At 43.3% G+C, this 18,251-nt stretch overlaps 2 protein-coding genes across 3 annotated transcripts in view; one reads left to right on the top strand and one right to left on the bottom strand.

Annotated features, from left to right (window-relative positions):
- The window catches only part of rsph14 (radial spoke head 14 homolog), an 876,175-nt gene that overhangs the window by 664,839 nt on the left and 193,085 nt on the right, over positions 1 to 18,251 (bottom strand). The window lies entirely within an intron of this gene.
- Positions 1 to 18,251, top strand: part of gnaz (guanine nucleotide binding protein (G protein), alpha z polypeptide) — a 315,345-nt gene that overhangs the window by 211,332 nt on the left and 85,762 nt on the right. The gene's annotated exons all lie outside the window — the stretch shown is intronic.

Raw genomic sequence — 18,251 nt, 5'->3', positions numbered from 1 at the left:
ACTAGGAATAGCTTTTAAACAGCAGAGGTAAAAATAAATGCCTGGAAAGTTGAAAAAAATCATAAAAGCTGGAAATATAGAGGAGGTCAGTGAGCAGCTGATAAAAAATGAGGTTATTTCAGATTGGATCATTGAGCTGCTATTGAAGGGCCACTCAAAATCGTAACTACCTTTCTATCATTTTTTAGATGCAGAGTGGCATAATATGTATTTCCACAGCTCTGCCTTTTTAAAGTGGATTTTTCAGGACATCTATGGACGTTGATTAATTTTGCACATGAACCTCTTATGTGGGACTTTATCAAAAGCTTTATGAAATTCCAAATACACCACATCCACTGGCTCTCTCTATTCTGCTAGTTAGGTCCTCACTTAGAAACATAGAAAATAGGAGTAGGTCATTTGGCCCTTCGAGCCTGCTCCGCCATTCAATATGATCATGGCTGATCCTCTATCTCAACGTCATACTTCCACTCTCTCCACATATCCCTTGAGCCTTTAGAATCTAGAAATCTATCTATTTCCTTCTTAAAAATATTCAGTGACTTGGCCTCCAAAGCCCTCTATGGTAGAGAATTTCACAGGTTCACCACCCTCTAAGTGAAGAAGTTTCTACTCATCTCAGTCCTAAATTGCCTACGACGTATCCTGAGATTGTCACCCCTTGTTCTAGATGCCCTCCAGCCAGACGAAACATTATACCTACATTTAGTCTGGCCAGCCCTGTTAGAATTTTATATGTTTCAATTAGATACCCTCACATTTTTCTAAACTCCAGTGAATACAGGCCTAGTTGGTCCTATCTTTCCTCATACGGCAATCCTGCCATCCCAGGAATCGGTCTAGTCAACCTTTGCTTCACTCCCTCTATGGCTAGTATATCCTTTCTTAGGTAAGGAGACCAAAACTGCATGCAATTCTCCAGGTGTGCTCTCACCAAGGCCCTGTACAGCTGCAATAGGACATCCTTGCTCCTGTACTCAAGTCCTCTTGTAATGCAGGGCAACATACCATTCGCCTTCCTAACTGCTTGCTGCACCTGTATGCTAGCTTTCAGTGATTGGTGTGCAAGGACACTCAAGTCCCTTTGTACATCAACATTTCCCAATCTATCACCATTTAAATAATACTCTGCCATTCTGCTTTTCCTACCAAAGTGGATAACTTCATTGTATCCACGTTATATTGCTTCTGCCATGAATTTGTCACTCAACTTGTTTAAATCACCTAGAAGCCTCTTTACATCCTCCTCGCCACTCACATTCCCATCTAGTTTTGTGTCATCAGCAAACTTGGGCCTGAATTTTTCTCGCGTCGGACGGGCTTGGCGGGGGCAGTTGGCTCCCTGACCGTCTTCCGCGATTGGCTCCGCACCACAATTTCACGCAGGTGGGCCGATTAAGGCCTGCCCCGCGTGGATTGCGAGCAGTAGTACTGAGTGCTACCTGTGCGGGTGGGGAGGAGGAGGGAAGTCGGGTCTAGTGCGCAGTTCGCACATGCGAACGAAAGAGCGCTTCAATCTCCCTGAGGCAGCTCTGTGCCTCAGGGAGATTGAAGCACTTTTTGAAAAAATAAATAATGACATTAAAAATTTTATGGGAACACGTCCCCTCATGTGACTGTGTAACATGAGACGGGAAATGTTTTTAATGGCAAAAGAAAGTTTTTATTTAATTTCTATTAGCTTTAGGAAACCTCGTCCCGCTCGTGGATGAGGTTTCCTAAAAAATGTAAAGGCTACTTGGCCTTTTCGCCTACCCACCAACCGTTAGGTTGAATGGGCAGCGTAAACTTCAACTTAATTACCTTGTTAATGGCCTTAATAGGTATTTCAATTATTGGCAGGCGCGCAGCTGACTCCGGCCCGCTAAATGAAATGTTGTGCGAGTGCGTGATGGCATCAGGGCGCACGCCCGACGTTATCAAGTGTCATATTACATTCCGGCGTGTCGGGTGCGGCCAAAGGTAAAATTCTGGCCTTGCAAATATTACATTTGGTTCACTCATCCAAATCCAAGCACTGATTCCTCTGTGTCACCGCCTGCCATTCTGAAAAAGACCCATTTATTCCTACTCTCTGTTTCTTGTCTGCTAACCAATTCTCACCCAATTCCATGTGCTTTAATTTTGCAGTATAAATACCCACCAAGTCCTACTTACCAAGGCTGCTGCTCTTCTTTCTGAGGAAAGGTAGAAAATGAAAGTATCACCCCCTCCTTCTGTTTTCACCGAACTCCCTCATTCACCAAACCCCAACTGAAGCACTCAAATGCAGCCCAAGACAGCACTCAGTGCAGACAAGGCAGCACTGTAGATGGCCTGCTTTTATGCTCCCTGAATGTAGCTTCTGAAAACTTCTTCAAATACAAATTTTTTTGTAAAATCTATTTAGTCATACCTATACATTCATGAATCTACCATCTTGAAATGCTTTTCCATGACCCAACCAAAGAGGGGACAAGATGACCATAATAGAATCCTCGATTAATTCCATGTTAATGGCATAATATATGCTATTAATAATCAATCTGACAGAGATAAACTCCAAGGGTTCACAGAATGACAGAATTTTTACAAAGCAGAAAGAGGCCATTCAGTCCACTGTGTCTACACCAGCTCTCTGAATGAGCAATTTACTTAGTGCCATTGTCCTGCCTTCTCCCCATAACCCTGCACATTCTTCCTTTCCAAATAACAGTTGAATTCACTTTTCAATGCCTGGTTTGAACCTGCCTCTACCACAATCTCAGGCCTTACATTCCAGAACTTAACCACTTGCTGTGTGAAAAAGTTTTGTTCTCATATCACTTTTGCTTCTTTTTAAATCCGTGCCCTCTCATTTTCAATCTTTTCACAGTTTCTCCCTATCTACTCTGTCCAGATCCTTCATGATTTTGAATCCCTCTATCAAACCTCTACTCAGCTCCCTTTTCTCCAAGGAGAACAGTCCTAACCTCTTCAATCTATCTTTATGACTGAAGTTCCTCATCCCTGGAAGCATTCTCGTGAATCTTTTATGCACTCTCTCTAATGCCTTCACATCTTTCCTAAGTGCAGCACCCACTTGCCTTTATTAGTTGAGGCATAGAATATAAGATCAGAGAGGCTATGCTGGAAGTGTATGAAATGCTGGTTAGATCACAACTGGAGTACTGCATGCAATTCTGGTCATTTTATAGGGAGGATGTGATGGCACTGGGGAGGGTACAGAGGAGATTTACCAGGATGCTGCCTGGGCTGGAGGTATGAAGAAAGATTGGATAGGCTGGGGTTGTTTTCCTTGGAGCAGCAAAGGTTGAGACTTGACCTGATAGAGGTGTATAAGATTATGAGAGGCATGGATAGGATGGATAGGAAGGCACTTTTTCCATTAGTAGAGGGGTCAATAACCAAGGGCATAGATTTAAGGTAAGAGGTAGATGGCTAAGAAGGAAGTTGAGGAGACATTTTTTCATCCAGGGGATGGTGGGAGTCTGGAACTCACTGCCTGAAAGGGTGGTTGAATCAGAAACCCTCGTAACATTTAAGAAGTATTTAGATATTCACTTGCATTGCCATAGTCTCCAGGGCTATGGGTCAAGTGCTGGAAAATGGGATTAATGTAGTTAGATCTTTGTTAAACGACCCTCATACAATGGCCTCTTTCTGTGCTGTAAACATCTGTGACTCTGTAAGAACTGGACACAATACTCCAGCTGAGGCTGAACTCGTGTCTTATAACAAGTTCAACATAACCTCCTTGCTCTTGTGCTCTATGCCCCTATAAATAAAGCCTAGGATACTATATGCTTTTTTAACCACTCTCTCAGACTGTCCTGACACCTTCAATGACTTATGCACATATATACCCAGATCTGCCTACTCCTACACCCACTTTAGAGTTGTACCCTTTAGTTTATATTGTTTCCAGGTTCTTCCTACCAAAATGAATCACCTCACATTTTTCCGCATCGAACTTCATCTGCCACCGTCCGCCCATTCCACCAACTTGTCTATGTCCTTTTGAAGTTCTACACTAGCTCCCTCACAGTTCACAACACTTCCAAATTTTGTATCATCTGCAAATATTGAAATTGTGCCCTGTACACCAAGGTCTGGGTCATTAATATATATCAGGAAAAGCAAGGGTCCCAGTACTGAGCCCTGCAGAATTCCACTATAAACATCTTAAAAGGACTGAGATTAATGTCCTCGTTTGCTAGTGCTGTTGGGGAGGGTTTAAACTAGTTAAAAACAAAAAACTGCGGATGCTGGAAATCCAAAACAAAAACAGAATTACCTGGAAAAACTCAGCAGGTCTGGCAGCATTGGTGGAGAAGAAAAGAGTTGACGTTTCGAGTCTTCATGACCCTTCAACATAACTGAGTGAATGTTAGGAAAGGGGTGAAATATAAGCTGGTTTAAGGGGGTGGGGGGGGCGCAGCGGCGGGGAGAGAAGTGGGGGGGTGGTGTGGTTGTAGAGACAAGCAAGCAGTGATAGGAGCAGATAATCAAAAGATGTCACAGACAAAAGAACAAAAGAACACAGAGGTGTTGAAGGTAGTGAAATTATCTAAACGAATGTGCTAATTGAGCATGGATGGTAGGGCACTCAAGGTACAGCTCCAGTGGGGGTGGGGTGGAAAGGCTAGCAGGGCATAAAAGATTTTAAAATAATGGAAATAGGCAGGAAAAGAAAAAATCTATATAAATTATTGGAAAAAACAAAATGAAGGGGGAAGAAACAGAAAAGGGGTGCGGATGGAGGAGGGAGTTCAAGATCTAAAGTTGTTGAATTCAATATTCTGTCCTGAAGGCCGTAAAGTGCCTAGTCGGAAGATGAGGTGCTTTTCCTCCAGTTTGCATTGGGCTTCACTGGAACAATGCAGCAAGCCAAGGACAGACATGTGGGCAAGAGAGCAGGATGGAGTGTTAAAATGGCAAGCGACAGGAAGGTTTGGGTCGTTCTTGCGGACAGACCGCAGATGTCCTGCAAAGCGGTCGCCCGTTTACGTTTGGTCTCTCCAATGTAGAGGAGACCGCATTGGGAGCAACGAATGCAGTAGACTAAGTTGGAGGAAATGCAAGTGAAATGCTGCTTCACTTGAAAGGAGTGTTTGGGCCCTTGGACGGTGAGGAGAGAGGAAGTGAAGGAGCAGGTGTTGCATCTTTTGCGTGGGCATGGGGAGGTGCCATAGGTGGGGGTTGAGGAGTTGGGGGTGATGGAGAAGTGGACCAGGGTGTCCCGGATGGAACGATCCCTATGGAATGCCGCCGGGTGGGGGTGAAGGAAAGATGTGTTTGGTGGTGGCATCATGCTGGAGTTGGCGGAAATGGCGGAGGATGATCCTTTGAATGTGGAGGCTGGTGGGGTGATAAGTGAGGACAAGGGGGACCCTATCATGTTTCTGGGAGGGAGGAGAAGGCGTGAGGGCGGATGCGCGGGAGATGGGCTGGACACGGTTGTCCTCATGAACCTTCAACACAACTAAGTAGTCCGAGGTTGGGTGACTATCAGGTTGGAAGCTGTGGGAGGAAGATCTCCAGAGCAGATGAGGTCAATGACAGTCCTGGAAACAATGGCTTGATGTTCAGTGGTGGGGTCATAGTCCAGGGAGAGGTAGGAGGAAGTGTCTGCGAGTTGACGCTCAGCCTCCACGAGGTAGAGGTCAGTGCGCCAGACAACAACAGCACCATCCTTGTCAGCGGGTTTGATGACATTGTTGGGGTTGGACCTGAGAGAACGGAGTGCAGTAAGTTCAGAGAGAGACAGATTAGAATGGGTGAGAGGAGCAGAGAAATTGAGACGACTAATGTCGCGCCGAACGTTCTCAATGAATAGATCAAGAGAAGGTAAGAATCCAGAGGGAGAATCCAGGTGGAGGGAGAATGTTAGAAGTGGGTAAAAGGATCCGTTGAACGGGGAGAGGACTCCTGCCCAAAGAAGTGAGCATGGAGATGAAGACGGCGGAAGAAGAGTTCAGCATCGTGCTGAGCCCGAAATTCATTGAAATGAGGGCGTAAGGGTATGAAACTAAGTCCTTTGCTGAGCACTGAACGTTCAGCGTCGGAGAGGGGAAGGTTAGGGGTATAGTGAATACATGGCCGGGGCTGGGATTGGAAAATGGGGTGGGGACGGAGGGACAGGCAGGGGTGGAGGGTCCTAGATGGGTGTTGGTGTTGATGAGTTGTTGGAGTTTGTGTTCCTTAGCACTTGAGAGAAAGAGAAAAGTTTCTTGTTGAGGCGTCGGATGAGACGAAGAATAAAATGAAACTGGGGGCACACGCAGCTTTGAAAAAGGCGGGGCTGCTGGAGGGAGAGGTCGAGTGTGTTCATTTGGCAGCGCATGGCACTGAGTGTGGATCTCAGAATGTGACGGGAACAGCAGTCCGAGAAACGTTTTATGTCCCGGAGATACCTGTAATCCTGGGTGGGTTCAAAACAAGAGGGATGGAATTTCAGTTGAAATCCACGTGGGGTAAGTCGGAGATGGAGACAGTCACTGAGAAAGGAGATATGGCTGTGAAAGCAGGTTTTAGTAAACACCTTGTCAAACATGGACAATTTGTACATAATGGTTAAATGAACTTGTATAGTCTGGCATAATGGTTGGTTTTTACCTTGTTTAATTATTTGGGAGTGGTGACACGGTGTTAATTATAATTATGTTAACTAAATACGTTTAAATGCATTTAAACTAGATTGGCAGGAAGATGGGAACCTGAGGAGAAATTCAAAGTGCAGAGAAGAAAAACGGGCAGTAGGAAGTAGTGAAGTATCAACTGATAATGAGGAGATATCAGAGAGTAGTATCAAGGTAGATAGGATACTTAAACATTTTGATAGAATTAGAGTAAGTAATAATAGGTCATTAAATGGGGTCAGAATAAGGAGGAAAGTAAAAAAAACCTAAATCAGGGCTAATGTGCATGAATGTAAACACACGGAATGTGGTTAATAAGATTGGTGAACTGCAGGCACAGGTTAACAAATGGAATGAAGATATTATTGCTACAACAGAGACTTGGCTCAAAGAAGAGCAGGCTGGGTGTTAAATATTCCTGGGTACAAGATGTTTAGGAGAGACAGGAAAGGAAGAACAAGGAGTGGGGAGTGGCAATATTGATTAAAGATGGTATTACAGTACTAGAGAGAGAGGATATTCCAGAGGGGTCAAGAATGCAATCTCTGGATAGAGGAAAGGAAGGAAAAAGGTGCAATAACATTGATCAGTGTTGTATATAGACCATCAACTAGTGGAAGGGATGTGGAGAAATAAATTTGCAAAGAAATTATGCTTCTTGCAACTCTCCATAGAGTAATCTAAAGGGGGAGTTCAATTATCCAAATGTAGACTGGGATAGGAATAGTACAAAGGGACAAGAGGGGTGAGAATTTCTGGAATGTGTTCAAGATCATTTTCTGCAGCAGTATGTTTCCAGTCCACTTTTGGATTTGGTTCTGGGGAATGAGTTAGCCCAAGTGGATCAAATGTCAGTGGGAGAGCCTCTAGGGTCAGTGGCCATTGTATCATAAGATTTAGATTAATCATGGGAAAGGTCAGGGAACAATCCAGAGCAGGGATAATTAATTGGGAGAAAGCCAACTTCGATGGGATGAGAATGCATCTGAATCGAGTGAGTTAGAATCAAATGTTGGCAGAAAAGATGATGGCTGAACCTTCAAAGAAAAAGTATTGTAGGAATGTCAAGGTATATTCCCTTGAAGGGGAAAGGTAGGACTAATAAATCCAGAGTGCCCTGGATGACAAGAGAGATAGAGGTGAAGATGAAAAGGAAGAAGTACGCGTACAACAGATTTCAGGTAGAAAATACAATAGAGAATCAGGCTAAATATAGAAAGACAAGAGGGGAAGCAAAGAAACTAATAAGAAAAGCAAGGAAAGAGCATGAAAAGAGGCTGGCAGCTAACATAAAAGGGAATCCCAAGGTCTTCTATAAGCATGTAAATAATAAAAGGGTGGTAAAAAGAGTAGGGCTTTTGGGGCAAAAAAGGGGACTTGCATATAGAGGCTGGAAAAATGGCAGAGGTGTTGAACAATTACTTTGCATCTGTTTTTACAAAGGAAGAAGATGCTACCCAGGGCAAGATGAGAGAGGAGGTAACTGGTGCACTAAAAGAACTTACAATTGAGAGGAAGGAGGTGTTGGAAAGGCTATCTTTACTTAAAATAAATAAGGGGGAGAATTTTCAGCTCAGTGAGCGGGAGCAGGGCCCGCTTGCCGAGGCATAAAATGATGCAGGGTGACATCGGGTATGCACCCCGACGTCACCATGCGTCATTTAGATTTACAGTTCGCCGGGCGCAGAACCGAGCCATTAATTAACTAATTAAGGATATTGAGAAAGCTGCCCATCCAACCTTAAGGTTGGCAGGTAGGCGAAGAGCCCAGGCGGCCTTCGTATTTTTCATGGAACCTCAGCCACAGGCAGGATGAGGTTTCATGAAGGGTTTATAAATTAAATAAATTTTTTCATTAAATTTCATTGACATGTCACAGCTCATAGGGGACAAGTCTTAATTTCTTCTTTTCTTTATTAAAATTTTTAAACCTTAAAACTTATCTCCCTGAGGCACCTCTGTGCCTCAGGGAGATTTCTGCGTGCGAAAGAGCGTACTCCTGACTCAGGGAACCCCCCACCCCGCCCGCAGAGAGAGCACACAGTGCTTCCAGGCGCGAGCCACACTGGGTGGGCCTTAATTGGCCTGCCCACATAAAATGGTGGCACGGACCCAATTGGGGGCGCCGATTGGGTCCATGCCCGACCCCGCACAACCCCCCTGACAGGGGGAAAATGGTCTCCAAGGTATCAGGACCAGATGAGATGCATCCAAGGTACTGAGGGAAGCGAGAGTGGAAATTGTAGAAGCACTAGTGATAATTTTCCAGTCTTTCTTAGACATAGGGTAGATGCCAGAGGACTGTAGAATTGCGAATATTATACCCTTGTTCAAAAAAGGGTGCAAGGATAAAGCTGGCAACTACAGACCAGTCAGTTTGACCTCAGTGGTAGGAAAACTTTTGGAAACTATAGTATGGGATAAAATTAACAGTCACTTACACAAGTGCAGGATAATTAAGGAAAGCCAGTATGGATTAATTTAGGGAAAACCATGTTAAACTAACTTGCTGGAGTTTTTTGAGGAGGTAACAGAGAAGGTTGACAAGGGAACCTGTTGATGTGGTGTATATAGATTTTGAAAAGGCATTTGACACAGTGCCACACAACAAGACTTGTGAGCAAAATTCTAGGTCATGGAATAAAAGGAAAAGTAGGCACTTGGTAAGGAATTGGCTGTGTGACAGGAAGCAGAGAGTAGTGATAAATGATAGTTTTTTTCAAATTGGGGGAAGGTTTGTAGTGGAGTTCCCAGGGGTCAGTGTTGGGACCCTTGCTCTTCCTGATATACATTAATGACCTAGACTATGGTGTGCAGGGCATAATTTCAAAATTTGCAGATAATACAAAGATTGGAAACGTTGTCAACTATGATGGGGATAGTCTTGAACTTCAAAAGGACATAGACACATAGGTGGATTGGGCAGAGAAGTGGCAGATGATGTTCAATGCAGAGAAGTGTGAGGTGATCTATTTTGGCAGGAAGAATATGGTGAGACAGTATAAAATATAAGGAGAGCCTCTAAAAGAGGTGCAGGAACAAAGGGAGCTCTGTGTACACGTACATGGATCATTGAAGATGGCAGGGCATGTTGAGAGAGCAGTTAATAGAGCATATAGTACCTTATGCTTTATTAATAGGGGCATTGAGTACAAGAGTGAGGAGGTCATGTGAAACTTGTATAAGTCATTAGTTAGGCCTTATCTGGAGTACTGTGTCCCATTCTGGGCACCATGCTTGAGGAAGGATGTGAAAGCCTTAGAGAGAGTACAGAGGAGAATCAGAAGAATGATTCCAGGGATAAAGAGCCGTCGCCATTAGGATAGATTAGAGAGGATGCGATTCTTTTCCCTGGAGAAAAGAAGGCTGAGAGGACACTTGATAGAGATATTCAAGATCCTGAGGGGTATGGATAGGGTAAATAGTGAAAAAATGTTCCCACTCAAGAGAACATCAAGAACTAGAGACACAGATTCAAAATAATTGGCAAAAAGAGTAAATGTGATGTGAGGAAAAATTTTTTCACCCAGAGGATGGTTAGAGTCTGGAACAAACTTCCTGAAAGCTTTTTGGAGGCATGTTCGATCGAGATATTCAAAATGGAATTGGATTGCTACCTGAAAAGAAAGAATGTGCAAGGTGCAAGGTTTCGGGGGTAAGGCAGGGGAGTGGGACTAGATGGAATGCTCTTTAAGAGACCTAGTGCAGACGCAATGGGCTGAATGGCCTCTGTAAAGATTCGGTAATACTGTGAAACCTTCCTTCACCCCAAACAACATCCATAACCACTATCCACTGTTTCCTGTCATTTAACCAATTTTGTATCCATGTTGCTAGTTTCCCTTTTATTCTATGAGCTATAACTTTGCTCACAAGTCTGTTGTGCAGCACTATATCAAACACCTTTTGGAAGTCCAGATTTTTTGAATTCAAGTTCCACCATTTACCATGGCAGGATTTGAACCTGGGTACCCAGAGCATTACCCTGGATCTTGGATTACTTGTCCAGTGACAACACCACTATGTGACATGCAACACCACTGCCCCCCCCACCCCCCCCCCCCCACCGACCACCCCCCCCCCCCCCCCCCCCCCCCCGCCCCCCTTCCCCCCCACTCCTACTTTTGGAAGTCCATGTACACCACATCAATAGCACTGCCCTCATCAACCCTCTGTTATGTCTTGAGAAAACTCAAACAAGTTAGTTAAACATGATTTTCCCTCAAGAAATCCATGCTGGCTTTCCTTAAATTAAGCCGCATTGGTCCATGCGACTATTAATTTTGTCCCGAATTATTATTTCTCGAAGTTTCCCCACCAGTGAAATTAAACTGACTGGCCTGACTGTAGTCATTGGGCTTATCTTTACACCCTTTTTTGAACAAGGGTGGAACGTTTGCAATTCTCCACTCCTCTGGCACCACAACTGAGTCTAAGAAAGACTGAAAAATTATGGCCAGTGCCTCCACAATTTCCACACTCAACTTCCTTAAAATCTTTGGATACATCTCATCTAGTCCTGGTGCCTTAACTTAGTTTACCATTTCTGTAATTTTTAAAATACAATTTGTAATAATTCTGCTTAAATTGCTTCTAAGCATCTAGAACAAAGGTTATAACTGTCTCTCCAATGCTATTATTTTAGCTGGAGGGCACAATAATTGTACTCAACTTAGCCTTTGTTGTTGGTACAGCACGTGAACCATTTGCTTCAAATTGCAAAGCTCAATCACATAGCTTTTAGCTATTTTAAGCAACCTTATTTTAAATAACGTTTCATAATAGGTTCATACACAAATAAACAGAGCAGTAGGACATGGGAATGGGGAAACTGACCTACAATCTCTGTTAGTTTCCAGCATTATTTGAATGTTGGTTGTGACCTATTTAAAATAAATAAATCATTGCCGGGGTTAAAATGATGCTAATGATTCCAATGGGAAACTCTCAGGGGTTTTGGTCTGAATAGACAGAGGTGATACTGTAGGAGTTAAAGACTCTTGATGATAGAATGCCACAAATGATTCAAAGTGTCTTCTCCTCATCTGCCTCTCAACTCAACCAAGGCTAGTTAACCTCATGAATATCTATGCTCCAACACTGTATTTCACTACTGAGACGAAAGACAAGTTCCATGAGGAGCCTGACTCTGCTATCAGCAGAATCCGTAAATCAGAACATCTTAACCTACTGGGAGATTTCAATGCAAGAGTGGGCATGGACCATGAGGCATAGCGCTCCTCCCTCAGACATCATGGCCTATGTCATGCTCCAGTATATTACGGATTTTCAAACAATACTTGTAAAATTTTGGCACAGTTTGTTAAAATGACCACTGCAAATCATGTGACCTTTGGCATTCTGAGCCAACAGTCCCAGTTCTCAAGCAAATGCCTAATTGAGTTTGGACTTTCACAGTCAGCTGGGAAATTCACACATCTCTTTGTCTAAGGATGGACTGTCAACAACAGAACTGATTGACTTCTCTTTCTGTTTCACCATGGACAAACGAAACATCAAAACTCATTGTGTGTTAGACGAATGTGAAAGGGATCCCATTGATACTCTGTGATATTACGATGGTTTCTCATCCAAACTAGACAGGATGAATTTCAAAGTGTCAAATGACAACACAGGACATTTAATGAATGTCTTGCTTTGGACAAAGGATTTTGAACTAGTACAAGTCACATGTTGAGCACAGCCATATTTTCTGTCAGCTTTCGAGAATGGCAAGAACTGCTTACAAAGAGAGAGAATTCCATCAAAGTCCATCATCCCAGCTACACATTAACTAAGCAGCCAAGGTAATAAACAACCATACCTTGAAGATGGGAGAAGGACTCTTCCGAAATTGTTCCAGCTTCAACTTCACTGGACAACCAACTTCCTGGAAATTCAACTACATGCAGCATACTGAGAATCCTCTACTTACAAGACCTTTATTTCAACTAAAAGCATGAACTCATCTAAGAAACTACAGGCCTGCCACAATAGAGAGATTGGGACAATTATACTTTGTAATTGTATTGTATTTTTCTTCATCTATATCTAATTTTTGTGTCAGAGTGTAGGTGAGTCTAGTGAGACAGACATTGTATTTTTAAACCTCTGGGAAAAGTGTGTAATAATAAATAACTTTATTTGAGCATCACAAAAACACTTTCTGCTGGAATTATTTAAATTGGGACAATCACTCTGAGGATAAGAAAATACGCACACCTCACATGCAACCCTTGAAGTTTTTTCATTTAAATCAGAAATACCATTTTGATATCAACATGAGCCACATTCCCTACCCAGATAAAAACCAACAGCTCCTTGTCTCAATTCAACAGTCACTGTCTGGCATTGCCACACAGAGTGCAGAAGCAAAATTGGACACACTTCGAGATACCATCTACGATACCACTCTCTCAACATATGGGAAGCAAGAGCGGAAAAGTGCTGACTGGTTCGAGGCTAACATCACTGTGATGGAATCTATCATTGAATGCAAGCAATCCACTGATTAATTACAGGAGAGATCTGAGCAAGAAGACTCTAAATGCATTAAAAGCCACTCAAAGTAAAGTCGAACAGACTGCTAAGTGGTGTGTCAATGACTACTGGCTACAATTTGCCAGAATATCCAGATGTCCTTTGACATGGAGAGTATGCTTGGAGCATATATGATGGGATCGAAAAGGCAACATGTCCAACAGCAAAGAAGACGACTCCATTGAAAACAAAGGCAGGGGAGGTCATCACCAACCACAATAAGCAGTTGGACAGATGGTAGGAACTTTACCTTGAGTGTACTTTAGGGAGAACACTGTCACTGAGGAAGCTCTGGGGACCATAAAAAGCCTGCCTGTCATGGCAGAGTGGATATCGAACCCACAGTGGAGGAGCATAGCAAAGATATTGACTCGCTTGCCATCAGCAAAGCTCCACGTGTTAATGCTATATCGCTTGAATTCATGAAGCACAGGAAACCAGCACTCCTGCAGCATCTGCACAAGCTTCTCCGTCTCTGCTGGAGGGAGGGGGCACTGCCTCAGGATACGCATGATGCAAAGTCTGTGACAATGTACAAGAACAAGGGCAACTGCAGTGAATGCAACAACTAAAGAAGCATCTTCCTGCTGAGCATCCTGCAAAAAGTATTTGCCCAAGTTGCCTTGTCAGACTGCAGATCCTGGCTGAACGAATCTATCCCGAATCCCAGTGTGGTTTCCGAACTGGAAGGTGTATAACTGACATGATATTCTCAGTCCAACAGCTACAAGAGAAATGCCATGAACAGACAAGAGCACTAAATATTCATCGATCTCACCAAGGCATTCAACTGTGCGAGCAGAGGCTGCCTATTGAAGCTTCTGGAGAAAACTGGCTGCCTGCTGAAGCTGCTCAATGCGATCTCCTCTTTCCATGACAACATGGTAAGTAAGGTCAGCTATGATGGAGCAATATCGAAACCCTTTGAGATTCACAATGGGGTCAAACAGGGTTGTGTTCTGGAGCCAATGCTCTTTAGCATATTCTTCTCTTTGCCGCTGTTATATGCCTTCAGGTCATCTACAGAGGGTGTCTAATTACATACCAGAACTGACAAAAAGCTGTTCAACATTGCTTGGCTGAAATCCAAAACAAAGATGTGCCAAGTCCTCATCAGAGAGTTGCTTCACAGTGATAAATGCCAACTAGGGAACACCTTCAGTGGCAAATAGACAGACTCTCTCATGCCTGTAAAGAGTTTGGTTTGACCATCAGCATCAGGAAGAGAAATGCCATAGTCCATGATGTTGCCATACCACCATCTATCCACATTGACAATGTGATGCTGGAGATTGTTGTTTCACATTTCCAGGCTCTACAATCACCAGAAACCTGTAACTTGATGCTGAAATCAACACTTACACCACAAAAGCTGTAGCCATTATGTCCAGACTGAGTAAGAGTGTGGAATAACAGCAACCTGATTGAGAACTACCAAGCCTGCATTCTCAGCACAGTCCTCTGCAATGGTGAGACCTGGACAATATATGCTAGGCAGGAGAAAAGACTGAACAGTTTCCACTTTCACTGTCTCCAACGTGGCACCTCTTGGCAGGACAAGGTCATCAACTCAGTGTTCCTGGAGCATACTGATTCCATCAGCATACACTCATTGCTAAACCATGTTCGTCAGATGCATATACCCAAAGACCTTCTGTGTGGTGAAATGGCCACCGGATCACTCCTGGGTGCCATACCTCTGCTACAAGGACACCTGCAAGCGAGATATGAAGCTGGTGGACATTGGCACTGCCAACTGACAGCCCTGACCTCTGGAGGCTGACTGTTTTGAAGGGCATTAAAAGAGGCAAGCAGAAATGAGGTCAGCTGGCTGAGAAGAGGGCCTAGAGAAAACAGAGGCCAGGAATTGTGTACCTTCTCAGCCTACTGTCTTACTCTGCCACAAATGACCATGCCGGAGTGGGGTTCCTTCACCATATCAGGCGATGCTTAACACAGAGTTGACCACCGCAATGGAAACCATCGTCTTACGAGATGGAAGGCTGCCTCAAATGGTTCAGTTGGAAAATTCAGTGTAAAGCTGAAGCGACACAGACCTCCTCTTCTCAGATTCTCATCTCAGAATAGTGTGCTGCAGATTCCAGCTGGGCAGGTCCAGCCGGCAATGCTGTGAAGACCACTTCAATTTTAGATCACTACATTACTGCCAGCGGCCTTCAACTAGGTCTTTCAGGAGGGGGAAGCTTTTAGGAGAAGAAAGGGGTTGACAGTTAGGGGATCATGTCAGTAACTGGGAAGGATCAAGGCAATGATCATAAAGAGATGGAAGCAAGGGTCAAGGGTGGGGGGTTGGTTTGAAATGGTGATCAGAAGGGATAGAAGTGATTGAGAAGGAGTTGAAGTAGTGATTGGAAGATGGTCAAGGTATCAACCAGCTGGAGATTGAGGTAACAATTGGGGTGGGGTGTGAATGGCAGCCAGCAGTGTTGTGTGGTTTAAATGTGGAATTGGGAGGATCACTTCTCATCACCCAGTTCCACATTCACATTCCACATTCACATTCCACTATCAACGTCCTGGGGGTTACCATTGACCAGACACTGAACTGGACTAACCATATAAATACTGCGACTATAAAAGCAGGTCAGAGTCTAGTAATCCTGCAGTAAGTAACTCACCTCCTAACTCCCCAAAGCCTGTTGACCATCAAGGCAGAAGGCAGAAATCTGATGAAATACTGTTCATTTGCCTGGATGAATGTAGCTCCAACAACACTCAAGAGGCGTGACACTATCCAGGACAAAACAACCCACTTGATTGGCACCCCAAAAACTTGCATTTTTATTGCAACTTTAATATAGGCAAACTTGGCAAGGTACTTCACAGGAGCATTATCGGACAAAAACTGACAACGAGCCAAATATTATACAGTATTAGGAGTGGTAATTAAAGGATTGGTTAAAAAGGTTTTAAGGAAGCTTTGAAAAGAGCAGAGAAAGTTTGTGAGTGTTATGACCAGGTGAGAAGGGGTGAACTTGCTCCCCTCTATTCAACCTCATCAGTTGGTCAAAACAAAGGTTTAAGTTTCTTTTTTCATGCGGATATGCCTTTTCCAAATCAGAATATATTTTACTATAAAAATTGTGAGCAATAAGGAGCCAATCAAACAAGGTTTTCCTGGGTTAAAGAAAGGGCAAATTTATCAACCACTAAACCCAAGAAAAATAATAAAAACGCAACATCAAGCAATCGGTCCTCATGCAGTCATTAGGGCTCACACACACATACATACACGCATGTCAGAAATAAGGGGAGGTACAGTCCAATAAAGAGGTAAAAAAAATACGGTTAAGTGTCCTTTGATTGTGCTTGAGGTGTAGATTTTAAACATTGCAGCAGATTTAGGATAGCTGGTTTCTTGGATACAGTCAGATGTAGAAGATGTTGCAAATGTTATGAGGTCTTGGTTCACTGGTAGGTTTCTGGTAAAGTTGGCTTCTTGAACAGGGCACCACACTTATTCTAAAACAGAAAGAGCAGCCCTCAACTTGTTTCCTCTGCGGAAGCCTTTCTTGACACCATCTGTGTCACTTGCAATCTCTCTTTAGTGGCTGGCAGCCTTGCCTTGAAATACTTCACCCATTGTGTATTTCCGAGAGATTTTAGGTGGGTCTGTCTGTGGTAGCCATTGTTTTAATATCCAGTACTTTGCATTTTAATATCTCTTCCTGAGACAGTTATGAGTTTTGATGGGTGTCTGGATTATAGGAAATGTCTCTCTCTTCACACTCCACTGAGGGTGATTTGTTGGTTTCTCACCTTCACCTTGGACATGTGTGTGTGTGTATGTGTATGTGGGCCCTAATGACTGCATGAGGGCCAAATGCTTGACATTGCGCTTTTATTGTTTTTCTTGGGTTTAGTGGTTAATAAATTTGCCCTTTCTTTGACCTAGGAAAACCTTGTTTGATTGGCTCCTTATTGGAATGTGGCCTTGCATTTTTAAGCTGTTTGCTCGGTCTTAGTTCAAATTTCAAAATTTGCAATCAGTTGAAAAATCATACTGTCAAAGATAAAGGGGCATAACCTCATAACAAGAGGTAGGGCAGGAATTACAGCTATTAGAACCTAGACAGTTAAAGTCACAACCACCAGTAGTGGGGCTAGGACATGGAGGGATTTATACATGAGAATCAATTTTAAATTTGACCTGTTGCCATGCCAGACTGAGAGCCAAGGCAGATCAGTGAGCAGAAGAGTGATGAGTGAATGGAACTTGGTGCCACTTAGGATATTGACAGCAGAGTACAATGAGCTAAATTTTATGGAGGATGGAAGATGAGAGATTGGCCAGGACAGCATTGGAATATAATCAAGTTTGGAGGAAACAAAGTGCATGATGTCTGTTTCAGCAGCAAATAACTAAGGTAGGGGCGGAGTTGGATGATATTATGGATGTGGCGGTAGACAATCATATAAGCCGCTGAGGTTGCAAAAAGTCTGGTTCATTCTGAGACAATGACCAGGGAGAGGGAGAGGGAGAGAGATGAAATCCGTGGTGAGGGAAGGGAGTTTGTGCTGGAGTCTGAAGATAATGGCTTTCACTTCTCAATGTTTTATTGGAGGAAATTGTGGCTTATACTGAAATGAATGTCAGACAAGCAGATTCATAACACAGAGACAGTGGAGGGTCAACAGCATTCAACAGCATTTGTAAATCAAACTTAGTTCTCAGTTCAAATCTAGTCTAATTAAACAAACTCCACAAAATGTAGATTCTGCGTAATAAACTCTGCTGCCTGATGTAGTGCTGGAAGAAGCTGGGAACACTTTCACACAAGTAGCTAAACAAGCACTGTAGCTGAATGGTTCTTCGCAGTTTCCATAACAACTAGATGTGTGAACAGTCACCCAAATTACATTACATAATGCAGAGACCACTCATTCCCAGTAGTGTTGCTCCAAGTTAGATGAATTATCAGGCTTAGCTGATAAAGGGAGAAAACTTAGTTTCTTAACAGCTTGCGTGAACTGTGGTTCAGCTATTAGTCACAAGATGTCAAACTGCTAATGCCTTCACTGAGGTTATACATCTGTGAAATTGACACATTGACTTCACACAAGTCT

This window comes from Carcharodon carcharias, chromosome 13 (assembly GCF_017639515.1).
Source record: "Carcharodon carcharias isolate sCarCar2 chromosome 13, sCarCar2.pri, whole genome shotgun sequence".
NCBI lineage: Eukaryota > Metazoa > Chordata > Chondrichthyes > Lamniformes > Lamnidae > Carcharodon > Carcharodon carcharias.
This window is presented reverse-complemented; position numbering and strand designations above follow the sequence as displayed.